Consider the following 27,203-nt stretch of genomic DNA (forward strand, 5'->3'; position numbering starts at 1 on the left):
AGTGGTGTTAGCCCTAGAATAGTTTCAAGGGCCGAGGAAGGCGTGGTACGCATGCATCCTGTTATGGCTGCGCAGGCCAGCCGCTGGAAACGCTGCAGCTTGGTTTGTACTGTCACAAGCTCTGTCCTGGGCCACCACGCTATTGCTCCGTAGGAGATAATTGGTCTGATGACTGCTGTATAGAGCCATCTGCTTATCTTTGGAGCAAGACCCCAGGTTCTGCCTATAAGTCTTCTGCACTGCCAAAAGATGATGCATGCTTTTTCCAGCTTGTTTTCAAGGTGTTTGTTCGAAAGCAACTTACTATCCAGTATAACCCCCAGGTATTTAACTTCTTTAGTAAGGCTTAGTTCAGTGTTGAACAGCTTTGGTAATGTTAGATTACCAAGGCTGCGTTTGTTAATGATGGTATTAGTTCCGTCTTTGACGGATAAGCTGTGAGTTTGTGTTGCGCGCACCATTCTTCCAAAATTTTAAAAGCAGATCTCATGAGGCTACATAAGACGCTCTCGACTGGTCCTGTTATTAGAATGGCGAGGTCGTCAGCATAGCCCACCGTGTACAGTTTCTTTTTGTTTAGCCTTGTGATGCGCTCATCTACCACAAGGTTCCAGAGCAGCGGCGAGAGTACCCCTCCTTGTGGGCAGCCCGTTGCCACCACACATCTAGTACTGGTGTTCACAGTGAATCGTATCGCCCTATGCCTCAACATGCTGTCTATCCACCCGGCAATTGTAGGATCTACATCATGAGTGGCTAGCGCTCGGCCTATGCTAGTGAAAGAGGTTATGTCGAAGGCGCCTTCGATATCAATAAAAGCACCCAAGGTTGATTGTTTACGTGATAATCCTTTCATTGCGAGAGATGTTACGCAATAGAGTGCGGATTCGGTTGATCTGCCCTGAGTATAGGCGTGTTGGTTGTCATGTAGCGGTTTTTGTATGAGGGCATTTTCCCTAATATCCCTATCGCAGAGTCTCTCTAGAGTCTTCAACAAAAATGATGTGAGACTGATTGGCCTGTACGATTTGGGATTTGTGTAATCACTTTTGCCGGGCTTAGGGATAAATACCACTTTTACCTCCCTCCACTGGAGCGGTATGTATTTGTAGGCCAGGCATGCCCTATAGATAGCAGTTAAATGCGCTGCTAGCGGCCCCATACCGCTCCATTGTAGCAGTCCTGGGAAGATCCCGTCCAGGCCTCCTGATTTAAATGGAAGAAAGCTGTTAATTGCCCACATTACCTTGTCTTTGTCTACCACCCTGTGAGCTGTGGTCCAAACCGTTTGATCCGGTGTGTTGCTCTGCGACGCCACTTCCTCCCACGTCTGGTTGTTGGTGATGCGGCATCCAGGGAAGTGAGTTTGCAGGAGTAGTTCGCAGGTCTCGGGGTCGGATTTGGTGTATGTGCCGTCAGATTTTTTCAAGCAACCTAGATTACGCTCTGGGTCACGTGAACGGATGTTTTTTACTTTAGCCGCTTGGTTTGTGGATTCAATGTTAGTACAGAAGCTCTCCAGCTTTCTCTCTTCCTTTCGCGGATGCGCCTCTTGAAACGATATTGGGCCTGTTTGTATGCATCCCAGTCGTCTGGTGCCCGGGTATTTTTGGCTCTGTTGAATAGCTTCCTTAATTTGCAGCGCAGCCTATCTAACTCTGGACCCCACCACACACTTTTGTCGATTGAGTTGGGCTTTGTCGAAGTAAGAGGACACGTCTGTTCATAGCTGTTGATAAGTGTTTGAGTTATGTTAGTTACATGAGTTTCTATACGTGCGGTACCGTTATAATCGTCTGGTAGGGAAATGGCCATAACCATTTCTCACCAATCTGTCGTATTTGGTGCGGTCCGTTTTACGCGGGTTCCGCCTTGGCAGGGCAGGTTTGATGTTTAAGCGAAGGTTGAACCTAATCCATCTGTGATCCGAGCATGAAGGTTCGTCTGACACGTGCCAGTCATTGACGAGAGAAGAGACATGGTCGGTTGCCAGTGTTAGGTCGATTATAGTTTGGGCTCGCGCCTAGGTAGGCTCGGAGCCCCTGTTAAGTATATTAAGGTTAGTTGAGAAAAGGTATGTAAGTAAGTCCTTACCTCTTTTATTGGTGTTTTGGCTGCCCCAGATGGTGTGATGTGCGTTGGAGTCAGCGGAGATGATTAGTTCCAGCCTCTCTGTCTCGCAGTAGCTGACTAGCGCGGTGAGCTCCGGTGTTGGTACCTCCTCTTCCCCCGGCAAATAGACCGACGTTATGACCACGTCTGATAGGCCTAGGCGGTCATCTGCCTGGAGCTTCACAGCGGTTAGATCTCTGGAACATAGCTCATTTATAATGGTGGTCGTTACATGTCGTGGAGTATAAATACATGAACGTGGTTTACCTTCGGTAGCAGTTAAAAGTTTGCCTCCGATGTTGTTGAGACCACATATATTGCCTTTCCTAATCCACGGCTCCTGGATTAGGGCTATGGTCTCGGTGTTTCCCTCCAGCAAACGTAGCAGGTTAGCCGTCGCGGTGTAGCTGTGCTGAAGGTTGATTTGTATGAGTTTAAGGAGTGGAGGTGGATCGGTCTGGGCTGCCATCGCTGTGCAGTAGACTGTCCTCCAGCTCCTTTGTCTGATCCTCTTTCCCGGCCCCTTGCTGCCACCAGTCTATGGAGCGCGATTTGGTCTCTATGGGAGTCCGAACCTCTTTACAAGTGGCGGTCATAGAGACACCGTCGGTCCTCTTCTGATGAGTAGCGTCAGGGGCTGCACCTGAGGGCTGTTGCCCTCCTTCCGGCACGAAATCCATGCAGTTGTCGGGCGCCGCCTCAGGAGCGGTCGAGGTTGGTACTTTCGGCTGCGCTGCCACGTCCGGGTTTGGTTTCGGTGCTTCGCTGCCTTTACCCGCTCGATCCATTCGAAAATGTAAAATAAGCCGCAACGCGTGGTGCTGTTCGCGTGCAACGCCGTCTCCGCCTCACGCCCGACGTGGGTCACGGAGATGGGCGCGGTACCGGGGCGCGCTCGTTCGCTGTCACACGCGGATATCTCGTGATTAATTTTAATTAATCTATGCATAGTTCTCTATGTGAACGGCATGCGTGCGCCTTCGGTTCGCGTCCCGTGCGCTGCACGTGTTATTTCGGCCCGACGTGAGCGTGCAAACGAGTAGGCGGACTCGACGTCCGAAGGGCGCTTCGATCGCGGTACGTGCGCGGGTCGACGATACGTCGTTGAGACTTATTGGCGGCGCGCGCACGACGGTGTCGCTGCGCTGACGGATATCGTGTCTGCCTCATACTTTTTATCGTTGGCCTCAGATCAGGGAGGATCACCCGCCGAATTTAAGCATATTAGTAAGCGGAGGAAAAGAAACTAACCAGGATTCCCTCAGTAGCGGCGAGCGAACAGGGATAAGCCCAGCGCCGAATCCCGCGGTCGTCACGGTCGCGGGACATGTGGTGTTAGGGAGGTTTCGCTTTCTCGCGGTCGCCGCTCCCGTCCAAGTTCGTCTTGAACGGGGCCGTTTTCCCATAGAGGGTGCCAGGCCCGTAGCGACGGAGCGAGTCCGCGAGAGGGACTCTCCTCAGAGTCGGGTTGCTTGAGAGTGCAGCCCTAAGTGGGTGGTAAACTCCATCTAAGGCTAAATATAACCGCGAGACCGATAGCGAACAAGTACCGTGAGGGAAAGTTGAAAAGAACTTTGAAGAGAGAGTTCAAGAGTACGTGAAACCGTTCAGGGGTAAACCTGCGAAACTCGAATGAACGAACGTAGAGATTCATCGTCACTCCGGGGCGTACGGCAGCGTGCCGCGATGTGCGCGAGACTCGTGCTCGCGTACACCGGTCGCCGCCGTTGACGCACCCGGACGGCGTGCACTTCTCTTAGTACACATTATGCATCGCGACCCGTTCGTCTGTTCGGCCTAAGCGTTGCCCGGGAGCCGGGCGGCTGCGCGTTCACGCGCACAGCCGTCCGACCGTGACGATCGCCGGCCGGTGGCGGACGGTACTTGTCATGAAACGGGCACGCGTCTCCATCCGGGGACGGGTCCGGCCCGACGCGAGCGAGAGTCGTCGTCGACATCCTGCCCGGATACTGACGCGACGCCGCTGTCGTCGCAGTCGTGTAGTCTCGGACTGTGCGCGTATCAGTCGGCGATGTTACTGTTTCGGGCACTCGCAGGACCCGTCTTGAAACACGGACCAAGGAGTCTAGCATGTGTGCGAGTCATTGAGTTATGAATTCAAACAGACAAAACTGAAAGGCGCAACGAAAGTGAAGGCACGCGCTTGTCGCGCGCTCAGGGAGGATGGAGCGTCGGTCGTCAAAAATCGATCTCTCGCACTCCCGAGGCGTCTTGTTTCCAATCAGCGAATGCGGGTGCGCTCTAAGCACAGATGCTGGGACCCGAAAGATGGTGAACCTGGTCAGGTCGAAGTCAGGGGAAACCCTGATGGAGGACCGTAGCGATTCTGACGTGCAAATCGATCGTCGGAACTGGGTATAGGGGCGAAAGACTAATCGAACCATCTAGTAGCTGGTTCCGTCCGAAGTTTCCCTCAGGATAGCTGGCGTCGACTCGTAACAGTCTCATCCGGTAAAGCGAATGATTAGAGGCATTGGGGCCGAAACGACCTCAACCTATTCTCAAACTTTAAATGGATGAGAACTCCGGCTTACTCGAACGATGAAGCCGGAGATCTGATGACGGTGCCAAGTGGGCCAATGGTAAGCAGAACTGGCGCTGTGGGATGAACCAAACGTAGTGTTAAGGCGCCTAAAAAACGCTCATGGGACACCATGAAAGCCGTTGGTCGCTCATGACAGCAGGACGGTGGCCATGGAAGTCGGAATCCGCTAAGGAGTGTGCAACGACTCACCTGCCGAAGCGACCAGCCCTGAAAATGGATGGCGCTGAAGCGTTTTGCCTATACACTACCGTTACCGGCAATAGGCGCGTGCGTGTCAAAGCGCACGCGTATTATGTCGTAACGAGTAGGACGTGCGCGGCGGAGTGCGCAGAAGGGTCTGGGCGTGAGCCCGCCTGGAGCCTCCGTCGGTGCAGATCTTAGTGGTAGTAGCAAATACTCCAGCGAGGCCCTGGAGGACTGACGTGGAGAAGGGTTTCGCGTGAACAGTAGTTGCTCGCGAGTCAATCGATCCTAAGCTCAAGGAGAGATCTTATGTCGATGCGGCGTGTATATATATTTTATGTATATGATAAATAACGCCCTTTGAGCGAAAGGGAATCCGGTTCCTATTCCGGAACCCGGCAGCGGAACCGTTTCAATAATCGTTCTCTCGTTTCTCAAGCGAGTGTACGACGGGGTAACCCGTGAGCCTGAAGACGCCGCCGAGTGGTCCGGGAAGAGTTTTCTTTTCTGCCTGAGCGTTCGAGTTCCATGGAATCCTATAGAAGGGAGATATGGTTCGGAACGCGAAGAGCACCGCATTTGCGGCGGTGTCCGGATACTCTCTGCGGACCTTGAAAATTCAGGTGAGGGATGTACGTGGAGATGTCGCGCCGGCTCGTACCCATATCCGCAGCAGGTCTCCAAGGTGAAGAGCCTCTAGTCGATAGAATAATGTAGGTAAGGTAAGTCGGCAAATTGGATCCGTAACTTCGGAATAAGGATTGGCTCTGAGGACCGGGGCGTGTCGGGTTTGGACGGGAAGCGGATGCGGCCGGTGCCGGGCCTGGTCGATGCTCGCGCGTGTCTCCATAGCAAGGTGGTCTCGCGCGTCGTGCTGAATCCAGACCCGCGTTCCGGCCTTTCGCGGATCTTCCTAGCCGTAAGTCCGCGTCGGTTTCGTCTCGTGCGCGATCGGCGCGGTACTGTACGACCGCCGTTCAACGGTCAGCTCAGAATTGGCACGGACAAGGGGAATCCGACTGTCTAATTAAAACAAAGCATTGCGATGGCCTTCGCGGGTGTTGACGCAATGTGATTTCTGCCCAGTGCTCTGAATGTCAACGTGAAGAAATTCAAGCAAGCGCGGGCAAAAATGGTGGAGATAACGGGAGCAAAACAGGCGCGATGTACGTTGTCACGTCTGTTATTAGACAGTCGGAGACGGCCAGTGTGGGCTGGGTCCCGATATCCGCCTCCGGTTCGTATGGGCGAAACGTCTGTGGAGTACCGTGACTGGGGGTGCTTGCCGTCTGGGTTAAGAGGCGAAATTGAAGAGTCGTAATTAGTTGTCTGTGACTCTCTACGTCTGACCAACGCACTATACCGGGACTGGAGCGAAAGCTGTTGTGCTGTAACCTACCTAGTAGGCGGTGTGCGTTGGGATTCTAGCAGTTAGAAAGGCAGACAGTAAGTACCGCCATCCGACGTCGGGCCGGGTGCGATGGGGGGCTTGCCAGCCCCCCAGACCCCCCGCCCGGCGATAGCAACTATGACTCTCTTGAGATAGCCAAACGCTTCGTCATCTAATTAGTGACGCACATGAATGGATTAACGAGATTCCCGCTGTCCCTATCTACTTCTTCTTCGGCTTCGACTTCGTCGTCGGCTCTCGTAGCGAGCGGACTTGTTTTGTGCTCTCCGCGTTAGTCGCCGCCCAAGTTCTCGCGCCGTGTCACTATTCGCTGCTCGTTCGGCCAATCGCGTCGTGTGGGTGGAGCCTGTGTTCGACGTTCGCGAGTGTCTGTGTAGTGGGCGGAGCTAAGGTGCGTACGTGACCTGAATTAATCCGCTTTGATTTATGACGGTCATTAGCTAATTACTTTGTTTACTGTATTTCTTTTGTGTGACTTGAATTTTTTGCTATTTGATTTATGACGGTCATTAGTTAATTACTTTGTTTACTGTATTTCTTTTGTGTTAGTGTTTTGACTCATATTATTTAGTTAGCTTTTAGGAATTAGTTATTATTAGACAGTAGGTAGTTGTTAGGTAATTAGGTATTAAGAAGTGTTAGGGAAGAGACAGGACTCGTAGTTAGCTTTTAGTTTTTGACTTTATTTTTGTTTTTCTATTTATTGTTTTGTTGGTATATTTAATAACAATATATACTAATAAGCTTGTTATACGAACATGGACACTTCGGAGCGCCTCCTTCGGGAGGCGGTAGAGGAGAAGAGGAGGGAGCTAGACGAGCTTGAGTCGTTAGCTCTATTTACCCCAACTCTGGACATATCAGGGGCGTTTGACAACGCGTGGTGGCCTATGGTCCTGCTTAAATACAAGCAGGGCGGCTGCCCTCCGAACATCTACAGGTGCTTATGCTCTTACTTTCTGAATAGGTGGGTGGGAATGTTCGCAGGAGGAGAGGTCGTATGGAAACTTTCCACAATGGGGTGCCCACAGGGATCCGTATTAGGTCCCACACTGTGGAATATACTGTTGAATGACCTTTTGGAGCTGAGCGTACCACAAGGGGTCAGGATGATAGCGTACGCGGACGACGTAACGCTACTCATCGAAGGAAACTCAAGGGTTGTTATTGAGACCAATGCCGCGGTGACGCTCGAGAGAATCTCGGAATGGGGAGCTAGGAATAGACTCCGGTTTTCGTCGGTGAAAACCAAGTCTATAACTTTGAAGGGCTCTCTCGGGCGACCCCCGGTCATTAGAATGGGAGGAGATTCTATCCGTGCGGTTGAATCAGTTAAAATCTTAGGCATAACGATTGATGGAAAGGGGTCATTCGCCGATCACGCCTTGCATATCGGAGAGCGAGCCGCGACGTGCTTCGGGAAGATGGCAAGGGTATCTTCAACTTCTTGGGGCATACGATACAAGGCACTTAAGATCTTGTACAGGGGGACGTACGTTGCAACCATTACTTACGCGGCGAGCATCTGGTATCACAGGTCGCTCCTGTATGTGGTGTCCAGCCGGTTGCTCAGAACACAACGAACGTCGTTGGTGCTCCTCACCAAGGCGTACCGCTCAACAAGTACGGCCGCACTGCCAGTGCTAGCTGGGGTACTTCCAGCCGAACTGGAAGTTTATCGCGCGGGCAAGATAGAAGCGACGAAGGGTGACAGGGTAAAAAAGGAGCTCGCGGTATTGAAAAAGGACATCCACTCCGAAGTGGTAAACATGTGGCAGCAGCGCTGGGATCGTGAGGAAAGAGGTGGAGATCTCAGACGCTTCTTCCCATGTGTCGGGGAAAGACTCCTAGCGGCGTGGGTGCAGCCCGACCACTACACGTCGCAGCTGTTGACGGGTCATGGGAGTTTGAACGGCCGGCTTAGGGACTTGGGGCTTGAGGGGGATGGCACTTGTCCATGTGGTGTGACGGATGAGTACCGCGACCACGTGCTGTGGGAATGCAGCTTGTACGATGAAGCTAGAGGCGAACTATTGAACCATCTGGAGAGGAAGAATCCGGGACCAATTTATCACGGAGACCTAGTGTCCTCAGAGGAGAACTTCTCGCGGTTAGTTAGATTTGCCACAAGTTGGTACCGTGACAGGAGAGAGATGGAGGGGTAAGCCAGGATGGTAACGAAGACGCAGAAAGGAAGATTTAGAGAAGAGAAGAAGATGAAGAAGGAGTGCCCGACGACGAAGCCATAGCTGTGGTCGGCCGCCCCCAGAAAGGGGGAGAGGGCCATCTAGGGACGCAAAAAATGAGAACTTGTAGGGAGTCAAGAAATGTACTGGACCTGAATATCCGGACCGGTACATCTCCCGCTGTTTCGGTCGGAACCTAGGTCTTGATGACCGAAAGGTCGGTAAGACCATGGGAAGGAGGTGGATTATGTCCCTATCTACTCACTAGTACCTTGAGGGAATGTTGGAAACAGGCGAGATGTATGTTGTCACGTCTGTTAGTGGACAGTCGGTATAGGGTGTTCAGCTGTACTTCAGGGTGCTCACCCAAAAAAGTTGGCCAAGTAGCCACCTCATCTCGGTTATCCGAGCAACGGGCGCGGTGGCCTTCAATTGATCTAAAGTAGATGGTTCCGAAAGGTTCCTCGGCGGTTACCCGTCAAACGTGGTGGAGGTAGCTTTACCGACACGGGGGCTATGGGGGAAGGGAGCTCACTGGGTATCAGTGCCCTCCATTGGTGTCGGACTCGTAGTGGCTTGGCGCAAACGGGATGTAGATCTTTATAACCAAAAGGTTGACAAGTCCTTGGGAAGGGTAGTGTCCCTATCTACTATCTAGCGAAACCACAGCCAAGGGAACGGGCTTGGGAGAATCAGCGGGGAAAGAAGACCCTGTTGAGCTTGACTCTAGTCTGGAATTGTAAGAGACATGAGAGGTGTAGCATTAGTGGGAGATCGTTCGCGGTCGTCGCTGAAAAACCACTACTTTCATTGTTTCATTACTTACTCGGTTTGGCGGAAGCGGTGCGTGGTCGATAATATCGGCGGGCGTACGGTGTTTCGTTCCAAGCGTGCAGAGTGGCGACGTGGCGGCAACGCTCGTCGCCGTACAACTCCCGTGTGATCCGGTTCGAGGACACTGCCAGGCGGGGAGTTTGACTGGGGCGGTACATCTGTCAAAGAATAACGCAGGTGTCCTAAGGCCAGCTCAGCGAGGACAGAAACCTCGCGTGGAGCAAAAGGGCAAAAGCTGGCTTGATCCAGATGTTCAGTACACATAGGGACTGCGAAAGCACGGCCTATCGATCCTTTAGTATGAAGAGTTTTTAGCAAGAGGTGCCAGAAAAGTTACCACAGTGATAACCGGCTTGTGGCGTCCAAGCGTTCATAGCGACGTTGCTTTTTGATCTTTCGATGTCGGCTCTTCCTATCATTGCGAAGCAAAATTCGCCAAGCGTTGGATTGTTCACCCATCAAAAGGGAACGTGAGCTGGGTTTAGACCGTCGTGAGACAGGTTAGTTTTACCCTCCTGATGGCGTGTCGTTGCGACAGTAATACTGCTCAGTACGAGAGGAACCGCAGTTTCGGACATTTGGTTCATGCAGTCGGCCGAGCGGCCGGTGGTGCGAAGCTAACATCCGCGGGATTATGCCTGAACGCCTCTAAGGCCGAAGCCAGCCTAGCCGAATCCGGCAAGGATATACTCACTGTGGAGCCCCGAGTGTCGGGAGGCTCTAAACAATGTGACTTTACTAGTCGCGTTTTATTCGTAAGACGCGACGTCGAAGCCCATTTGGAACGCGACGAACGGTGCGAGCGGTATTAACACGTGCACCACGGCGTCGAAGTTTCGAATTGACCTCAGTTCGATGTCGGGGCTCGGAATAGTCTGTAGACGACTTACGTTCCTGGCGGGGTGTTGTGCTCGGTAGAGGAGCGTCGTGCTGCAATCTGTTGATACTCAGCCCTACGCCAGGTGATTCGTCCGAGGACGAATCGTCGCCGAGCAGAGTTGTGTGTGTGCAAACGAACAACAGCCAACATAATATTATAATAACATAATAATATAATATTATCATGATATTTCCTCGTGACGGACGCGTCACGCGATTTCTCATGATTATAAAATGTTACAATATATTATTATTTATTATAGTTGAAAGACGTGGTTGTTACACACGGCGACTACTCTAATGATAACGAGTACGATCATTTTCAGGTTATTATGTCGAGTTGAGTGTTGTGATAATAAGTGTACATCGCCGGCGGCGGCGGCTCCGGTGGTGTTGGGCGCGCTGCGCAAATTCCAAAAGCGAGTACGATCGGCCCCAAAAGCGAGTACGGTCGGCCCCAATAGCGGGTACGGTCGATTCCTCAATAGCGAGTACCGCCTAGCGCGAGAAGCGCGGCGCTCCCTGCCGTTCTCCCCGGACGGATATCTCACTTACTTGTTTTCTCCAATAACGAGTACCGCCGAGCGCGAGAAGCGCGGCGCTCCCTGCCGGTCTCCCCCGGACGGATATCTCACTTACTTGAATGGAGGACCGAATAGCGAATTGACTAAAACAAAACTATAATCTAATGCACAGGAACAGGCCGTGACGTTGTAACTTTTAACATAAGACTAACCACTGGGCTATATGAGTCGTCAAATTAACAAGATATTAACACAAATTTAACAAAATATTTGTGGTGAAAAATAGATATTAGCTCATTCTCAGACCTACTGGATATGCATATAAAATTTGGTAAAAATCAGTAAAGCTGTTTCGGAGGAGTAAGGTAACTAACATTGTGACACGAGAATTTTATATATAAGATTAGCGGACACGACAGACGTTGTCCTGTACACACGTCTTAAATTTTAAAAATCGGTCCAGCCGTAAGAATGTGTTCACTAACATACACATGAGCAGGAGAATTATATATGGAGTTCACTGTCAACACACATACAGAAGAATTATATATATAAAGATAATAATAATGATAATTATGCCTTAAGCTATTATTAGAATAATATTAAGATATACACTGATGCTAAACTAATCTTCTGCCTCGAAATCCGTCTGTGTCCCTCTTTCAACAATGGCTTCCAACTGTAACCATTTTCCTCTGTCAGTAGCCAAAATTGGAAATGTACTATTTATGGTAGAGGAGGACAAACGACCGTACTCGTCACCTGATGTTAAGTAATCAGCGCCGCCCTTATTCTCTTGCAGCAACAGAGGAATCACAGGAGCGTTGCCGGCCTTTAAGGATGGTTTGCGCGCTTTTTTTGAAGGTACCCATGTCGTACCACCCTGGGAACACCGCACAAGGAAGCTCATTCCACAGCTTGGTAGTACGTGGAAGAAAGTTCATTTAAAACCGCACTGTAAAAGAACGCCACACTCCGAGGCGGTACTTCCCGCTGTGGCCTTTATTCCATCAATAGATCTTCTTGTGGGCCCACCTCCCATCCTTCTCTTGTTCCTTGTACACCAGAACATTATAGTTTTTGACCAATATTCGTGTCCCCTAATAATTGCATGTTCTGTCCGGTTTTTTTTTTTAAATTAAATAAAATAAATTATTAATTATTAATCTATCATAAAAATACCTCAGACAAAAAGTGTAGATCATAAAATTATCTATAAAAAATGTACCGATACTTTTTTTCCTACGAGCCACCGTTTCTGAGATAATAACTATTCAAAAACTTATAAAAACGCGCTAAGTACACTACCTCATAGGTGGCGTGGAAACTAACTTTTTGAATCTAATACTAAGTATTGATACATTTTTAATGGATAATTTTACGATCTACAGTTTTTGTCCGAGATACTTTTATGATAAAACTTACCTACCGTTTTGCTGAAAATCGCGAAAAACTAATGTGAGTAAGTAAGTAAGTAAGTAAGAATTTTGATTTGATTTGAAATATATTTTTTTTCGTAGGTTTTTTATTTGGTTTCGGAGGGAAAATGAAATGTACATGTCGCGCGTATATAACTGAAAATGATCGTACTCGTTATTAAAAAAGTTTAAAAAAAAAAGATTAAAGTAGCGAGTTTTTTCTTCGAAGCCGCAATGCATATTTAATATTATGTAATTAATAAATAGTAAAATCAAATCAAAATTACTTTATTCACATATCAGAGTTTACACGTTCATATCGTTCGCGTGCACCACACATACGGCAGTCGGCGCGGCGTCGAGAGTCGAGTCCGTAGCGAACGGTTCGCGACGCCGAATTCTACGCCGCTCAAGTTTTTTCTTGTAAAAAGAGTGAAAAACGCACGCGAGAAAAAACAAACGCGCACAACACCACCCCCACCACAACAACTGCTGATGTTTTATTATTCTAGTCGTCGTCATCGTCATTCATATTTTATTTAATATATATTTATATTTGAGTAAGTTTGTGAATGCGCGCGATGATAACGATGATATAACATTACGGTACTCTCGGGGCAGCTGTGTGTCTGTGTTTGTGTCGCGCGTTGTTTTATATGTTCTTTTTTTACAATATAAAAAATGAGACAGACTCACCGCGCTGTGTCGATCGAGCGTTTTCGAGTTTCCCTATGATGATGATAGGATGATATTTGATTTGGTGATTTGAAAGGTTTTTTGTGATTTCGTTTCTCATAATTCCTCTCTTCACTCTCTCTATAGTATCATACGCTGCGGCGATCCTCGTCACGTTGAAAGCGATCGCGAAAATTTTTTGCGCGCACCAAGACGCCGACTGGGCTTCGACGGTTTCCCTCTGTTAAGATTTTAAACGTGAGGGCCCGCAAGCCGGAACGCGTCACGCATTTCACGCGTGCGAGACGTTCACGCTCCTCTCAAGCACCGGGCGTCGATCCAATTTGTGATCACGACGTGTACCGATATTGATACGTTGATACCGCTTCTATTGCGTGTCATCATTTTTATTATTACCCGAAGGGACTCTCGTTACTGAACTTTCATAACATACAATCGGCCCATCGCCGATTTATGATTCGTTCAACGCGCACCGTATGCCTTTGAGATATATAGTATACGTCGGTGCATCGCATCCGCGGTGATACTGACACGTCTGCGGAGCATATCGTCGGTTAGCGGTAAACGAGGAATTCCTAGTAAGCGCGAGTCATAAGCTCGCGTTGATTACGTCCCTGCCCTTTGTACACACCGCCCGTCGCTACTACCGATTGAATGATTTAGTGAAGTCTTCGGTCCGACACGCGGTGGGTTCGCGGCCGTCGGCGTTGCTGGGAAGTTGACCAAACTTGATCATTTAGAGGAAGTAAAAGTCGTAACAAGGTTTCCGTAGGGGAACCTGCGGAAGGATCATTAACGTGTAACGGTCGCGTGCGCGAGCGTTGTCGCCGACACGCTTCGCTCACAGCCGAGTGTTGACGATGATAACTTCAATCACGTGTCAATCACTGATTATTTTCGCGCTCGCGATGTGCTCTCTGTGCTCCGTTGTCGCATTTGCCGCGCGCGCGCTGCCGTCTCCCGCCCCATGTGGGGGGTGTCCGGCACGACGTCTCCGGCACGACGCTTCGGCGGACGCGGTTCGCATGTACGCGACGCGCGTGCGTCTCGCGACGCGCTCATGTCGAGTGCGAAGCGAGTCGAGATCACGACGTACGCGCAATGCGTGCGTCACATAATATTTTGTTACACGCAGAGACCGTTCACGTATTTTCTAAATATAAAAACTATTACCCTGAACGGTGGATCACTTGGCTCGCGGGTCGATGAAGAACGCAATTAACTGCGCGTCATAATGTGAACTGCAGGACACATTTGAACATCGACATTTCGAACGCACAATGCGGTCCGTGGAGAAATATCCAGGACCACTCCTGTCTGAGGGCCAGCTGCATAAAAGAATACGACGACGCCGTCGCTGTATACTGACAACACTGTTTGCGCGCCTAAAAAACGTGTAAAATGAGTGACGGTTCGCGTCCCGTGCGCTGCACGTGTTATTTCGGCCCGACGTGAGCGTGCAAACGAGTAGGCGGACTCGACGTCCGAAGGGCGCTTCGATCGCGGTACGTGCGCGGGTCGATGATACGTCGTTGAGACTTATTGGCGGCGCGCGCACGACGGTGTCGCTGCGCTGACGGATATCGTGTCTGCCTCATACTTTTTATCGTTGGCCTCAGATCAGGGAGGATCACCCGCCGAATTTAAGCATATTAGTAAGCGGAGGAAAAGAAACTAACCAGGATTCCCTCAGTAGCGGCGAGCGAACAGGGATAAGCCCAGCGCCGAATCCCGCGGTCGTCACGGTCGCGGGACATGTGGTGTTAGGGAGGTTCCGCTTTCTCGCGGTCGCCGCTCCCGTCCAAGTTCGTCTTGAACGGGGCCGTTTTCCCATAGAGGGTGCCAGGCCCGTAGCGATGCGTAGCGTGCCGCGATGTGCGCGAGACTCGTGCTCGCGTTCACCGGTCGCCGCCGTTGACGCACTCGGACGGCGTGCACTTCTCTCTTAGTACACATTATGCATCGCGACCCGTTCGTCTGTTCGGCCTAAGCGTTGTCCGGGAGCCGGGCGGCTGCGCGTTCACGCGCACAGCCGTCCGACCGTGACGATCGCCGGCCGGCGGCGGACGGTACTTGTCCTGAAACGCGCACGCGTCTCCATCCGGGGACGCGTCCGGCCCGACGCGAGCGAGAGTCGTCGTCGACATCCTGCCCTTGTGCGGATGCTGACGCGACGCCGCAGTCGTCGCAGCCGTGTAGTCTCGGACTGTGCGCGTATCAGTCGGCGATGTTACTGTTTCGGGCACTCGCAGGACCCGTCTTGAAACACGGACCAAGGAGTCTAGCATGTTTGCGAGTCGTTGAGTTATGAATTCAAACAGACAAAACTGAAAGGCACAACGAAAGTGAAGGCGCGCGCTTGTCGCGCGCTCAGGGAGGATGGAGCGTCGGTCGTCAAAAATCGATCTGTCGCACTCCCGAGGCGTCTCGTTTCCAATCAGCGAATGCGGGCGCGCTCTGAGCACAGATGCTGGGACCCAAAAATGGTGAACTATGCCTGGTCAGGTCGAAGTCAGGGGAAACCCTGATGGAGGACCGTAGCGATTCTGACGTGCAAATCGATCGTCGGAACTGGGTATAGGGGCGAAAGACTAATCGAACCATCGAGTAGCTGGTTCCGTCCGAAGTTTCCCTCAGGATAGCTGGCGTCGACTCGTAACAGTCTCATCCGGTAAAGCGAATGATTAGAGGCATTGGGGCCGAAACGACCTCAACCTATTCTCAAACTTTAAATGGGTGAGAACTCCGGCTTACTCTGACGATGAAGCCGGAGATCTGATGACGGTGCCAAGTGGGCCAATTTTGGTAAGCAGAACTGGCGCTGTGGGATGTACCAAACGTAGTGTTAAGGCGCCTAAAAAACGCTCATGGGACACCATGAAAGCCGTTGGTCGCTCTTGACAGCAGGACGGTGGCCATGGAAGTCGGAGTCCGCTAAGGAGTGTGCAACGACTTACCTGCCGAAGCGACCAGCCCTGAAAATGGATGGCGCTGAAGCGTTTTGCCTATACACTACCGTTACCGGCAATCGGCGCGTGCGTGTCAAAGCGCACGCGTATTATGCCGTAACGAGTAGGACGTGCGCGGCGGAGTGCGCAGAAGGGTCTGGGTGTGAGCCCGCCTGGAGCCTCCGTCGGTGCAGATCTTGGTGGTAGTAGCAAATACTCCAGCGAGGCCCTGGAGGACTGACGTGGAGAAGGGTTTCGCGTGAACAGTAGTTGCTCGCGAGTCAATCGATCCTAAGCTCAAGGAGAGATCTTATGTCGATGCGGCGTGTATATATATTTTATGTATATGATAAATAACGCCCTTTGAGCGAAAGGGAATCCGGTTCCTATTCCGGAACCCGGCAGCGGAACCGTTTCAATAATCGTTCTCTCGTTTCTCAAGCGAGTGTACGACGGGGTAACCCGTGAGCCTGAAGACGCCACCGAGTGGTCCGGGAAGAGTTTTCTTTTCTGCCTGAGCGTTCGAGTTCCATGGAATCCTATAGAAGGGAGATATGGTTCGGAACGCGAAGAGCACCGCATTTGCGGCGGTGTCCGGATACTCTCTGCGGACCTTGAAAATTCAGGTGAGGGATGTACGTGGAGATGTCGCGCCGGCTCGTACCCATATCCGCAGCAGGTCTCCAAGGTGAAGAGCCTCTAGTCGATAGAATAATGTAGGTAAGGTAAGTCGGCAAATTGGATCCGTAACTTCGGAATAAGGATTGGCTCTGAGGACCGGGGCGTGTCGGGTTTGGACGGGAAGCGGATGCGGCCGGTGCCGGGCCTGGTCGATGCTCGCGCGTGTCTCCATAGCAAGGTGGTCTCGCGCGTCGTGCTGAATCCGGACCCGCGTTCCGGCCTTTCGCGGATCTTCCTAGCCGTAAGTCCGCGTCGGTTTCGTCTCGTGCGCGATCGGCGCGGTACTGTACGACCGCCGTTCAACGGTCAGCTCAGAACTGGCACGGACAAGGGGAATCCGACTGCCTAATTAAAACAAAGCATTGCGATGGCCTTCGCGGGTGTTGACGCAATGTGATTTCTGCCCAGTGCTCTGAATGTCAACGTGAAGAGATTCAAGCAAGCGCGGGTAAAGCGAGCGAAACAGTTGATCAACGACCGACAATACGGGTTTCGCCATGATCGGTCGGCAGGTGATCTTCTGGTATACCTAACACATAGATGGGCAGCGGCTATTGAAAGCAAGGGGGAAGGCCTGGCAGTTAGCCTGGATATAGCGAAGGGGTTTGATCGTGTATGGCACAAGGCGCTCCTCTCCAAACTTCCATCATTTGGGCTTCCCGAGAGTTTGTGCAAGTGGACCTCCAGCTTCCTCACTGGGCGCAGCATACAGGTCGTTGTCGACGGATATTGCTCGAACCCGAAGCCCGTAAATGCTGGAGTGCCCCAAGGCTGTGTGCTGTCTCCCACGCTGTTTCTTCTGCATATCAACGATATGTTGGACACCTCCAACATTCATTGCTATGCAGACGATAGCACTGGTGATGCCGTCTACACTGGCCATGCAGGTCTCTCTCGGGAAATCGTCGACCAGTGCCGGGAGAAACTTGTGTCTTCTATCGAGTCCTCTCTTGAGAAGGTCGCGGAATGGGGTAATTTGAACCTTGTCCAATTTAACCCCCAGAAGACTCAAGTTTGCGCATTTACCACTAAAAAAACCCCATTTGTCGTATCACCGCTCTTCGAGAACACTTCTCTTAAAGCCGCGCCTAGTATCGGAATACTGGGTCTCGAAATCTCGAGCGAATGCCAATTTCGTGGTCATCTGGAAGGCAAAGCCAAATTGACTTCAAAGAAACTGGGCGTCATTAATAGAGCACGGCAATACTTCAAGCCGGCCCACATACTAGCGCTCTACAAAGCGTAGATCCGGCCACACATGGAGTATTGCTGTCATCTCTGGTCTGGCACACCCCAGTATCAGCTCGATCCATTTGACCGCGTGTAACGCAGAGCAGCTCGAATTGTCGGGGACCCAGTGCTCTGTGAACTTCTGGATCACTTGGCGTTGCGTAGAGACGTCGCTTCATTGTGTGTCTTCTACCGCATTTATCACGGGGAGTGTTCCGAAGAGCTGTTTAACCTGATTCCTGCCGCCGAATTCCACCTTCGCACGACACGCCACAAGTTAGGATATCATCCTCACCATCTGGATGTGTGGCGGTCCTCCACAGTGCGGTTTTCAAGGAGCTTTCTTCCACGTATTACAAAGCTGTGGAATGAGCTTCCTTGTGCGGTGTTTCAGGGACGATACGACATGGGTACCTTCAAAAAAAGCGCGTACACCTTCCTTAAAGGCCGGCAACGATCCTGTGATTCCTCCGGTGTTGCAAGAGATTGTGGGCGGCGGTGATCACTTAACAACAGGTGACCCGTACGCTTGTTTGACCTCCTATTCCATAAAAAAAAAGACGACTTACGTTCCTGGCGGGGTGTTGTGCTCGGTAGAGCAGCGTCGTGCTGCGATCTGTTGGGACTCAGCCCTACGCCAGGTGATTCGTCCGAGGACGCATCGTCGCCGAGCAGAGTTGTGTGTGTGCAAACGAACAAAGGCCAACATAATATTATAATAACATAATAATATAATATTATCATAATATTTCGTCGTGACGGACGCGTCACGCGATTTCTCATGATTATAAAATTTTACAATATATTATTATTTATTATAGTTGAAAGATATGGTTGTTGTACACGGCGACTACTCTAATGATAACGAGTACGATCATTTTCAGGTTATTATGTCGAGTTGAGTGTTGTGATAATAAGTGTACATCGCCGTCGGCGGCGGCGGCGGCTCCGGTGGTGTATGGCGCGCTGCGCAAATTCCAAAAGCGAGTACGATCGGCCCCAAAAGCGAGTAGGGTCGGCCCCAATAGCGGGTACGGTCGATTCCTCAATAGCGAGTACCGCCTAGCGCGAGGAGCGCGGCGCTCCCTGCCGGTCTCCCCGGACGGATATCTCACTTACTTGTTTTCTCCAATAACGAGTACTGCCGAGCGCGAGGAGCGCGACGCTCCCTGCCGGTCTCCCCCGGACGGATATCTCGCTTATGTAGACGACTTACGTTCCTGGCGGGGTGTTGTGCTCGGTAGAGCAGCGTCGTGCTGCGATCTGTTGAGACTCAGCCCCACGCCAGATGATTCGTCCGAGGACGCATCGTCGCCGAGCAGAGTAGTGTGTGTGCAAACAAACAACAGCCAAACCACACACCACCAACATAATATTATAATAATAATAATAACATAATATTATCATGATTTGGGGCCGTCGTGACGAGTCCGTCACGACGGCCCCAGAAGCGAGTACGGTCGGCCCCAATAGCGGGTACGGTCGATTCCTCAATAGCGAGTACCGCCTAGCGCGAGGAGCGCGGCGCTCCCTGCCGGTCTCCCCGGACGGATATCTCACTTACTTGTTTTCTCCAATAACGAGTACCGCCGAGCGCGAGGAGCGCGGCGCTCCCTGCCGGTCTCCCCGGACGGATATCTTACTTACTTGAATAGAGGACCGAATAGCGAATTGACAAAAACAAGTGATTTTGTTTCTCATAATTCCTCTCTTCATTCTCTCTATAGTATCATACGCTGCGGCGATCCTCGTCACGTTGAAAGCAATCGTGAAAATTTTTTGCGCGCACCAAGACGCCGACTGGGCTTCGACGGTTTCCCTCTGTTAAGATTTATAACGTGAGGGCCCGCAAGCCGGAACGCGTCGCGCATTTCACGCGTGCGAGACGTTTACGCTCCTCTCAAGCACCGGGTGTCGATCCGATTTGTGATCACGACGTGTACCGATATTAATACGTTGATACCGCTTCTATTGCGTGTCATCATTTTTATTATTACCCGAAGGGACTCTCGTTACTGAACTTTCATAACATACAATCGGCCCATCGCCGATTTATGATTCGTTCAACGCGCACCTATTCAAGGGATATCTCACGATTTTTTTTTTTATTTATTTATATAAGGAATAAACAGTTTCATACAACTATCTTAATAGCTATGAGTTAATATCAACCTTTAGTTCCCTGTGTTATATACAGGTTAAGGCGCATTTATATACATAAAGTTTAGGTGTAAGAAGGTGAATTTTATAAAGTATATAAAATATGTATAGATACTATAATATCTTATAGGAAAGTATGTAACTTATTTAAATTTATCACTTTTGTTTTTGATTTTAAGGTATCTTTTTAATTTATTTATGGAGTTACAAAATATATCAATATGATTAAAGGAGTTATTATAAAGTCGACAGGCACGTCTTATGAAACTATTGTGGGTAAAACAAGTTCTACTGATCGGAATTGAGAATAAAGGTTTTTCTCTACTATTGCGTTCACATATACGAGGTATCCTAAATGTAATCTTCTGTAATAACGCAGGGGCGTCAATAACATAACTTATGATTTTATATAATATGGTTATATCGAATTTGTCACGACGGTATGATAGAGATTATATTTTATGTTTGTCTAATGATAATCGGTAATGAATGAATTCATCATGTCCAGTTCTAAATTCTAGAGCCTTAATAAACTTTTTTTGAATTCTTTCTAAACGATCAACGTGAATTTGATAAAAAGGTTTCCAAACTGCACATGCAAATTCCAAGTGGCTTCGTACAAAACTATTAAATAAAATTTTATAAGTTAAAGGATCCTTAAATGGTTTTCCAGCGCGTAAAATGAAATCAAGTTGTTTATATCCTTTATTTACGATTTTATCAATATGATTAACATATGTGAGTTTCGAGTCTAAAATAGATCCCTAACTTCAGTGACTCTTGTGAGTTCTTTACCACGAAGATTATAATTGTAAAATATTGGATTGCGTTTTCTTGTAAATGTAATAATATGACATTTTTCTGTATTTAAAAATAAATTAATGTTTGTGCAATTAATTTCAAAAGTATTTATATCACTTTGTAGTGCAATGCAATCATCTATAGTACGTATTACTTTATATATTTTGGTATCATCTGCATATAATATTGAGTTATATTTCTTTAGAATCTCAGAAATATTGTTAATATACAAAATAAATAATAGAGGGCCCAAATGCGATCCATGTGGAACACCATAACTTATTGATTTAAAATCAGAAACGAAACCACTAGTTACAACAGCCTGACTACTTTTTGTCATGTATGACTTTATCCATCTAAAAAGATCACCATGTATACCGAGTTGCCAGAGCTTCATCAATAGAGTATCATGACAAATTTTGTCAAATGCTTTGGCAAAATCGGTATACACAGCATCCACCTGGTATCCCTTGTCCATTGATTTGGGCAAATATGTTGACGGACAGCTACAGATAATTGGTTCGTTACTATTTTTTCAAATATTTTTCCAAATTGACATAATTTAGATATTGGCCTATACTATTCTATATCCATGCTAACAGAACCTTTCGGTACAGGGGTTATATACACTTGTTTCCAAAGGTTCGGCATACATCCTTCATCAATAGACTGCTTATATATTAAGAAAATAGGAAGTGCCAATGATCTAGCACAATTTTGTATAAATAATGGATGAATGCCATCTGGACCGGCTCCTTTATTAGTATTAACTGATTGAAGATATTTTAGAACCATATCCATACTTAAACTGACTGTACGATTTTCTACTATTGCTGAGGGATTTATTTCATTGTCATTATAGTGGCGTGGATGATCTTTAGGCTTTTCAAAGACTGATTGAAAGTGTTCATTAAACATGTTACAAATTTCTTTACCATCTGAGGACGTCGATCCTTTATATTGCATAGTTTGTGGCAGACCCTGATTAGCTAAAATAGATTTAATATGAGACCAAAAAAAGTTTGGATATTTCTTGATATTTTTTTCAGAAAATTCATTATAACAGTTATAACATTCCATTTCTAGTTTGCGAGCTCTTCTTCTTAATAGGGAGTAACTACTATAGTCAAGGGGATTACCATATAGTTTTAATTTTTTGTGCACTTTTCTTTTCTCATTTAACATTTTTCTTAAGGCATTACTGTGCCATATGGGCATTGAGTTAGAAATACGGTTCTTACGATAAGGAATGAATTTAGAAATTAAATTATTAATTATATTATAAAGTTTTAAGACAGTTTTCTACATCTAATGATTTAAAAAGCGCAAACCAGTCAATAGCTAATAATTCTTGATTAATTTCATTGTACTTACCCAAATGAAAATTGTGTATGTAACTAGATTTAGCTTTAAAAGGAAAAAGATAATTTAATGTGAGTACTATATACAGGGATCTGTGATGTACATCTTCATTAGTGAGCGGGTGTTCACATTCCTGAACAGTACAATTTGTGTTACATAATACCAAATCAAGTAATCGGTTGTTAATATTTTTTATTCTATTATATTGTTGCAAATTAGAAAAAGCAAGGAATTCAGAGAAACATTGTATAACTTGGTTACCACTGGGCATTAGTAACAGATTATTACTTTGTAAATCGTGCCACTGTGCATTAGATAAATTAAAATCGCCGGTTACTAAAAACAAATCGGGTGGTCTTTCTATAATTATTTTACCAGTAATTTCAGTAAACGAAATCATAGTGTCTTTATAAGAAGGTCCTTGAGGGATATAGATGCAGGCTATATTTACATAACGTGTCGGCCCACTTTGCGTATCATGTAAAGGAATCGAGATCCACACACTGTTACAAGTAGCAGGTGGCGGGACCGGTCAGTCTCGCTGCATTGGCTGTAAGTCGGCGCGCACGGCTACTGCCACGCCACCACCGTGGGCCGCACCGCTCGCCTCCCACGACATGTCGCTACGATAAACATAATACCTACGATCGAAATACTCATCGCTATGAAAGTCAGCTTTTTAGCTTAGCCAGGTTTCAGTTATCAAAATTATGTCATAACTATTTATTGATGCTTCAGAAATGAATTCACTAGATTTTGTTCTTAAACCCCTAACGTTCTGGTAGTAAATTTGAAATGATTGTTGAGTCAACATTTTATTAGCCTAAATTTAATTAAAATAAATAAATACCCAACCAATATTTGTGTATATTTATCATATTAACCTAAACCTCGTATACGTGAATAAAAACTAAGTTTATACATATGACGTACCTGTTTACCACTACAAGTATATACAATAATAAATTTTAATGCGAAAAAGTTTAATGTGATGTTACTATAATATAATGTAAGGAGAATTAGTCACTTCAGTTTATTTAAACCTTGTTCACTTGTTATACGGAGAGCCTTAGATTTATCACTCTTTCTAATAAATAATTTACAGTCACGAATCCATAAATAAGAGTAGTGTAAATCTTCTTTGATTTTCCTGGCCTGCTTCAGAAGTAACTTATTAGATGGAGTAAGGTGATCTGACACATATAGGTTCACTGTAGGTCCAGGCAAACCTAAATTAGCTGTTGTAAGGCCGCGGCGCGCGCGCACCGCTGCTATCAGCGTATCCTTGCGGAGTCTCCTGCTAAACCTGACTATGATCGCGGGGGGCCGGCTGCTAGAAGACTGTGTTTGACCTTCACTAATGTTGGCATTCACAAAACGACGAACACGATGGATGTAATCTACATCAGATTCTTGTAATTGAAACGCAACCTTATGACAGATATCACGTACAATAGATAGCAGATTTTCACCATTCGAGGCTGGCACTCCTGATATTTCAACATTATTCAATCTCGAGTGTTGATCCTGCACGTTATTGACACGACGAAGTTCATCAATTGTAATGTTGGCAGATGTCAAATCCTTTTGTATTTTTGTTTCCACTGTAGAAATTCGGCTATCTAAGTTGTTAAAGCGAGCAGCTAGACAAGATAATTGATAGTTAAATTCCTCCACAGCCTTGGTGTTGTAATGTAGTTTTATAAAACTCAATATAATCAAATATAAACACATATAATAAAACTAAGAATAATTAATAATAGCCTTAATATTGTCTACGGATCTCTAAATCCATCATACGTATCATCGCGATGCGTGCCCCGCACCTTCCTCCACCCGCGACGTGTTAGACTCGGCAGTCGGCGGTGGGGACAGAATTTCTAGTCTCGAAGGAGAGCTGGTCGCCTTGGCTGCGCGAACCAACTACATTGTTCTCGTGCCATTATAATACTTGAATAACTACAACTTTCATATATTTTTTACACGTTATTAGGTTAACATACTTCTTAACAAACTATTAAATAAATAAAGTCAGTGTTCCCATCTAGGGTAAGTTGTGCAAATAGTTATACGTTATAGTTTATTGTATTTTAATTAATATTCTGCTTGCTTTTTAAAGCTAAGAGTGTCATGGCGAGTTAGGAAATTTCCGTTAGCTGTTATTATTGCTGTTGTAATAAATACTTCTCAGATTATTAGTATAATTTAGTTTTTTAGCTTTAGTAATATGATTTAAATATTAGTTTATGTTTTTTTCAATAATATTAGAATATGTTTTGATTAATGCTTGGTTCTTTAAATAGATTATTTTGATATATTGCTTTTTCTAGCTACGTAACCATTGCTGATTTTAATTTATATATGCCACCACGATTTTCTTCCCTTGTGCTAGCTAGAAGTAGCCTCTGGATTGCCTTAAGCTCCGCGTAGGTTTTCCAACAGTACAAAAGTTATAGCTGTGTGATAATCTTGGCAATCATTACAGGAACACTGTTGGACTTCTATACCTGTCCTACTTCGTATGCCACAGTTTTGAACCTGGATCCGGACAATATAGTGAAGTCACACGTGTCAGGAGATTGGGAACCGAACGGGTGTACGGTATTTCTGGGACCGAGACTCTGCGAGCAAATTATGGCCTCTGCTTTACCCTCGACCTCTTAAAATCTTTATTAAATATAATTTAAATATAGTTTTAAAAATTGCCACGTTGTTGTTATTTCTATCAACCGCGCAAATAGCAACGTGACAGTGTTTGAGGTTATATCTGAGCGCATGCTGTTGAGATCTCCACGCATAGCCTTAATTTCATGCAAGACAGTAGTTATGTCCGCCGCGGTAGAAGACATATTGGCAATGCGACGTTGTAAACATTTCCATGATGCCATTTTATCCATTGCCATTTTGCGATAGGTTGTTTCAGCAACGCCTGCGCAGCCGAAATGTAATTGTCCTTGGCAGTGACTACATAATACGCCGTCATGCACTGTTTCTAAACATTTTGCACACTCCATATTAACATATAAAGATAAAAGTTACAAACTTAATAGTACACCTTCTTAAGTACTTGCGCACATAGAATTAAGGTTGATAATTAATCGTCGCGCACACTTTAGCTTGGCGAAAGTGCGAGCGTAAACAAACGAACACAGAGACCGCACTCAATGGGCTCGCGACGATGACTGAATATGTTCAAGATGTCATAGTCGCGACGCCCTAAGGGGAGATCGCTACGCATGACGCGCCGAGCGCGACAACAATCGTTGTTTGCAGCAGCTCCCTGGTTGATCCTGCCAGTAGTTATATGCTTGTCTCAAAGATTAAGCCATGCATGTCTCAGTGCAAGCCGTATTAAGGCGATACCGCGAATGGCTCAATATATCAGTTTTGGTTCCTTAGATCTTACTCAGTTACTTGGATAACTGTTGTAATTATAGAGCTAATACATGCAATCAGAGCTCTGACTAGTGATGGGATGAGTGCTTTTATTAGATCAAAACCAATCGACGGAGGGCGTCGCGTCCGAAGTCGTTAATTTTGATGAATCTGGATAACTTTTGCCGATCGCATGGTCCAGTACCGGCGACGCATCTTTCAAATGTCTGCCTTATCAACTTTTGATGGTAGTTTCTGCGACTACCATGGTTGTCACGGGTAACGGGGAATCAGGGTTCGATTCCGGAGAGGGAGCCTGAGAAACGGCTACCACATCCAAGGAAGGCAGCAGGCGCGCAAATTACCCACTCCCAGCACGGGGGTAGTGACGAAAAATAACGATACGGGACTCTTACGAGGCCTCGTAATCGGAATGAGTACACTTTAAATATTTTAACGAGGAACAATTGGAGGGCAAGTCTGGTGCCAGCAGCCCCGGTAATTCCAGCTCCAATAGCGTATACTGAAATTGTTGCGGTTAAAAAGCTCTTAGTTGCATTTGTGCGCCGCGCTGTCGGTGCATCGCATCCGCGGTGATACTGACACGTCTGCGGAGCATATCGTCGGTGAGCCGGCGGTAAAATGCCGGTTCAATATCATAATCCTATCGCGTTGCTCTTCAGTGAGTGTCGAGATGGGCCGACAATTTTACTTTGAACAAATTAGAGTGCTCAAAGCGGGCTCAAAATGCCGCTTGAATATTTCGTGCATGGAATAATAGAATATGATCTCGGTTCAATTTTGTTGGTTTTCAGAACTCCGAGGTAATGATTAAGGTAGGATAACTGGGGGCATTCGAATTGCGACGTTAGAGGTGAAATTCTTGGATCGTCGCAAGACGAACATCAGCGAAAGCATTTGCCAAAGGTGTTTTCATCAATCAAGAACGAAAGTTAGAGGTTCGAAGGCGATTAGATACCGCCCTAGTTCTAACCGTAAATATGTCATCTAGCGATCCGCCGACGTTACTACAATGGCTCGGCGGGCAGCTTCCGGGAAACCAAAGATTTTGGACTCCGGGGGGAGTATGGTTGCAAAGCTGAAACTTAAAGGAATTGACGGAAGGGTACCACCAGGAGTGGAGCCTGCGGCTTAATTTGACTCAACACGGGAAATCTCACCAGGCCCGGACACCGGAAGGATTGACAGATTAACAGCTCTTTCTTGATTCGGTGGGTGGTGGTGCATGGCCGTTCTTAGTTGGTGGAGCGATTTGTCTGGTTAATTCCGGTAACGAACGAGACTCTAGCCTGCTAAATAGGCGTCGTCATTTAGGTATGCGCGGCTTCAGGGTCGCGCAACTCACTGGCGGCGTATTAAAATTCTTCTTAGAGGGACCGGCGGCTTCGAGCCGCACGAGATTGAGCAATAACAGGTCTGTGATGCCCTTAGATGTCCTGGGCCGCACGCGCGCTACACTGAAGGAATCAACATGTTCTCCCTGGCCTAGAGGCCCGGGCAACCCGTTGAAACTCCTTCGTGCTGGGGATTGGGGTTTGCAATTATCCCCCATAAACGAGGAATTCCTAGTAAGCGCGAGTCATAAGCTCGCGTTGATTACGTCCCTGCCCTTTGTACACACCGCCCGTCGCTACTACCGATTGAATGATTTAGTGAGGTCTTCGGACCGCCACGCGGTGGCTTCGCGGCCGTCGGCGTTGCTGGAAAGTTGACCAAACTTGATCATTTAGAGGAAGTAAAAGTCGTAACAAGGTTTCCGTAGGGGAACCTGCGGAAGGATCATTAACGTGTAACGGTCGCGTGCGCGAGCGTTGTC

At 47.6% G+C, this 27,203-nt stretch overlaps 1 long non-coding RNA gene, 2 other non-coding genes and 1 pseudogene across 3 annotated transcripts; 3 read left to right on the forward strand and 1 right to left on the reverse strand.

The window, feature by feature from the left end:
• The first annotated feature begins 3,294 nt into the window (after positions 1-3,294).
• Positions 3,295-10,263, forward strand: LOC126977769 (large subunit ribosomal RNA; annotated as a pseudogene).
• Positions 4,716-15,915, reverse strand: LOC126977364 (uncharacterized). The gene is made up of 2 exons (XR_007732194.1): positions 15,767-15,915; positions 4,716-4,867 (listed from the first exon to the last, which is right to left on the reverse strand). It is a non-coding gene; the product is annotated as an uncharacterized LOC126977364 (long non-coding RNA).
• Positions 13,980-14,136, forward strand: LOC126977596 (5.8S ribosomal RNA). Its single transcript, XR_007732271.1, has one exon. It is a non-coding gene; the product is annotated as a 5.8S ribosomal RNA (ribosomal RNA).
• Positions 15,916-25,268: 9,353 nt separating the features above from the next.
• LOC126977694 (small subunit ribosomal RNA) lies at positions 25,269-27,172 on the forward strand. The gene has a single exon (XR_007732366.1). It is a non-coding gene; the product is annotated as a small subunit ribosomal RNA (ribosomal RNA).
• Positions 27,173-27,203: the final 31 nt, after the last annotated feature.

Source organism: Leptidea sinapis, chromosome 45 (assembly GCF_905404315.1).
Source record: "Leptidea sinapis chromosome 45, ilLepSina1.1, whole genome shotgun sequence".
NCBI classification, from domain to species: domain Eukaryota; kingdom Metazoa; phylum Arthropoda; class Insecta; order Lepidoptera; family Pieridae; genus Leptidea; species Leptidea sinapis.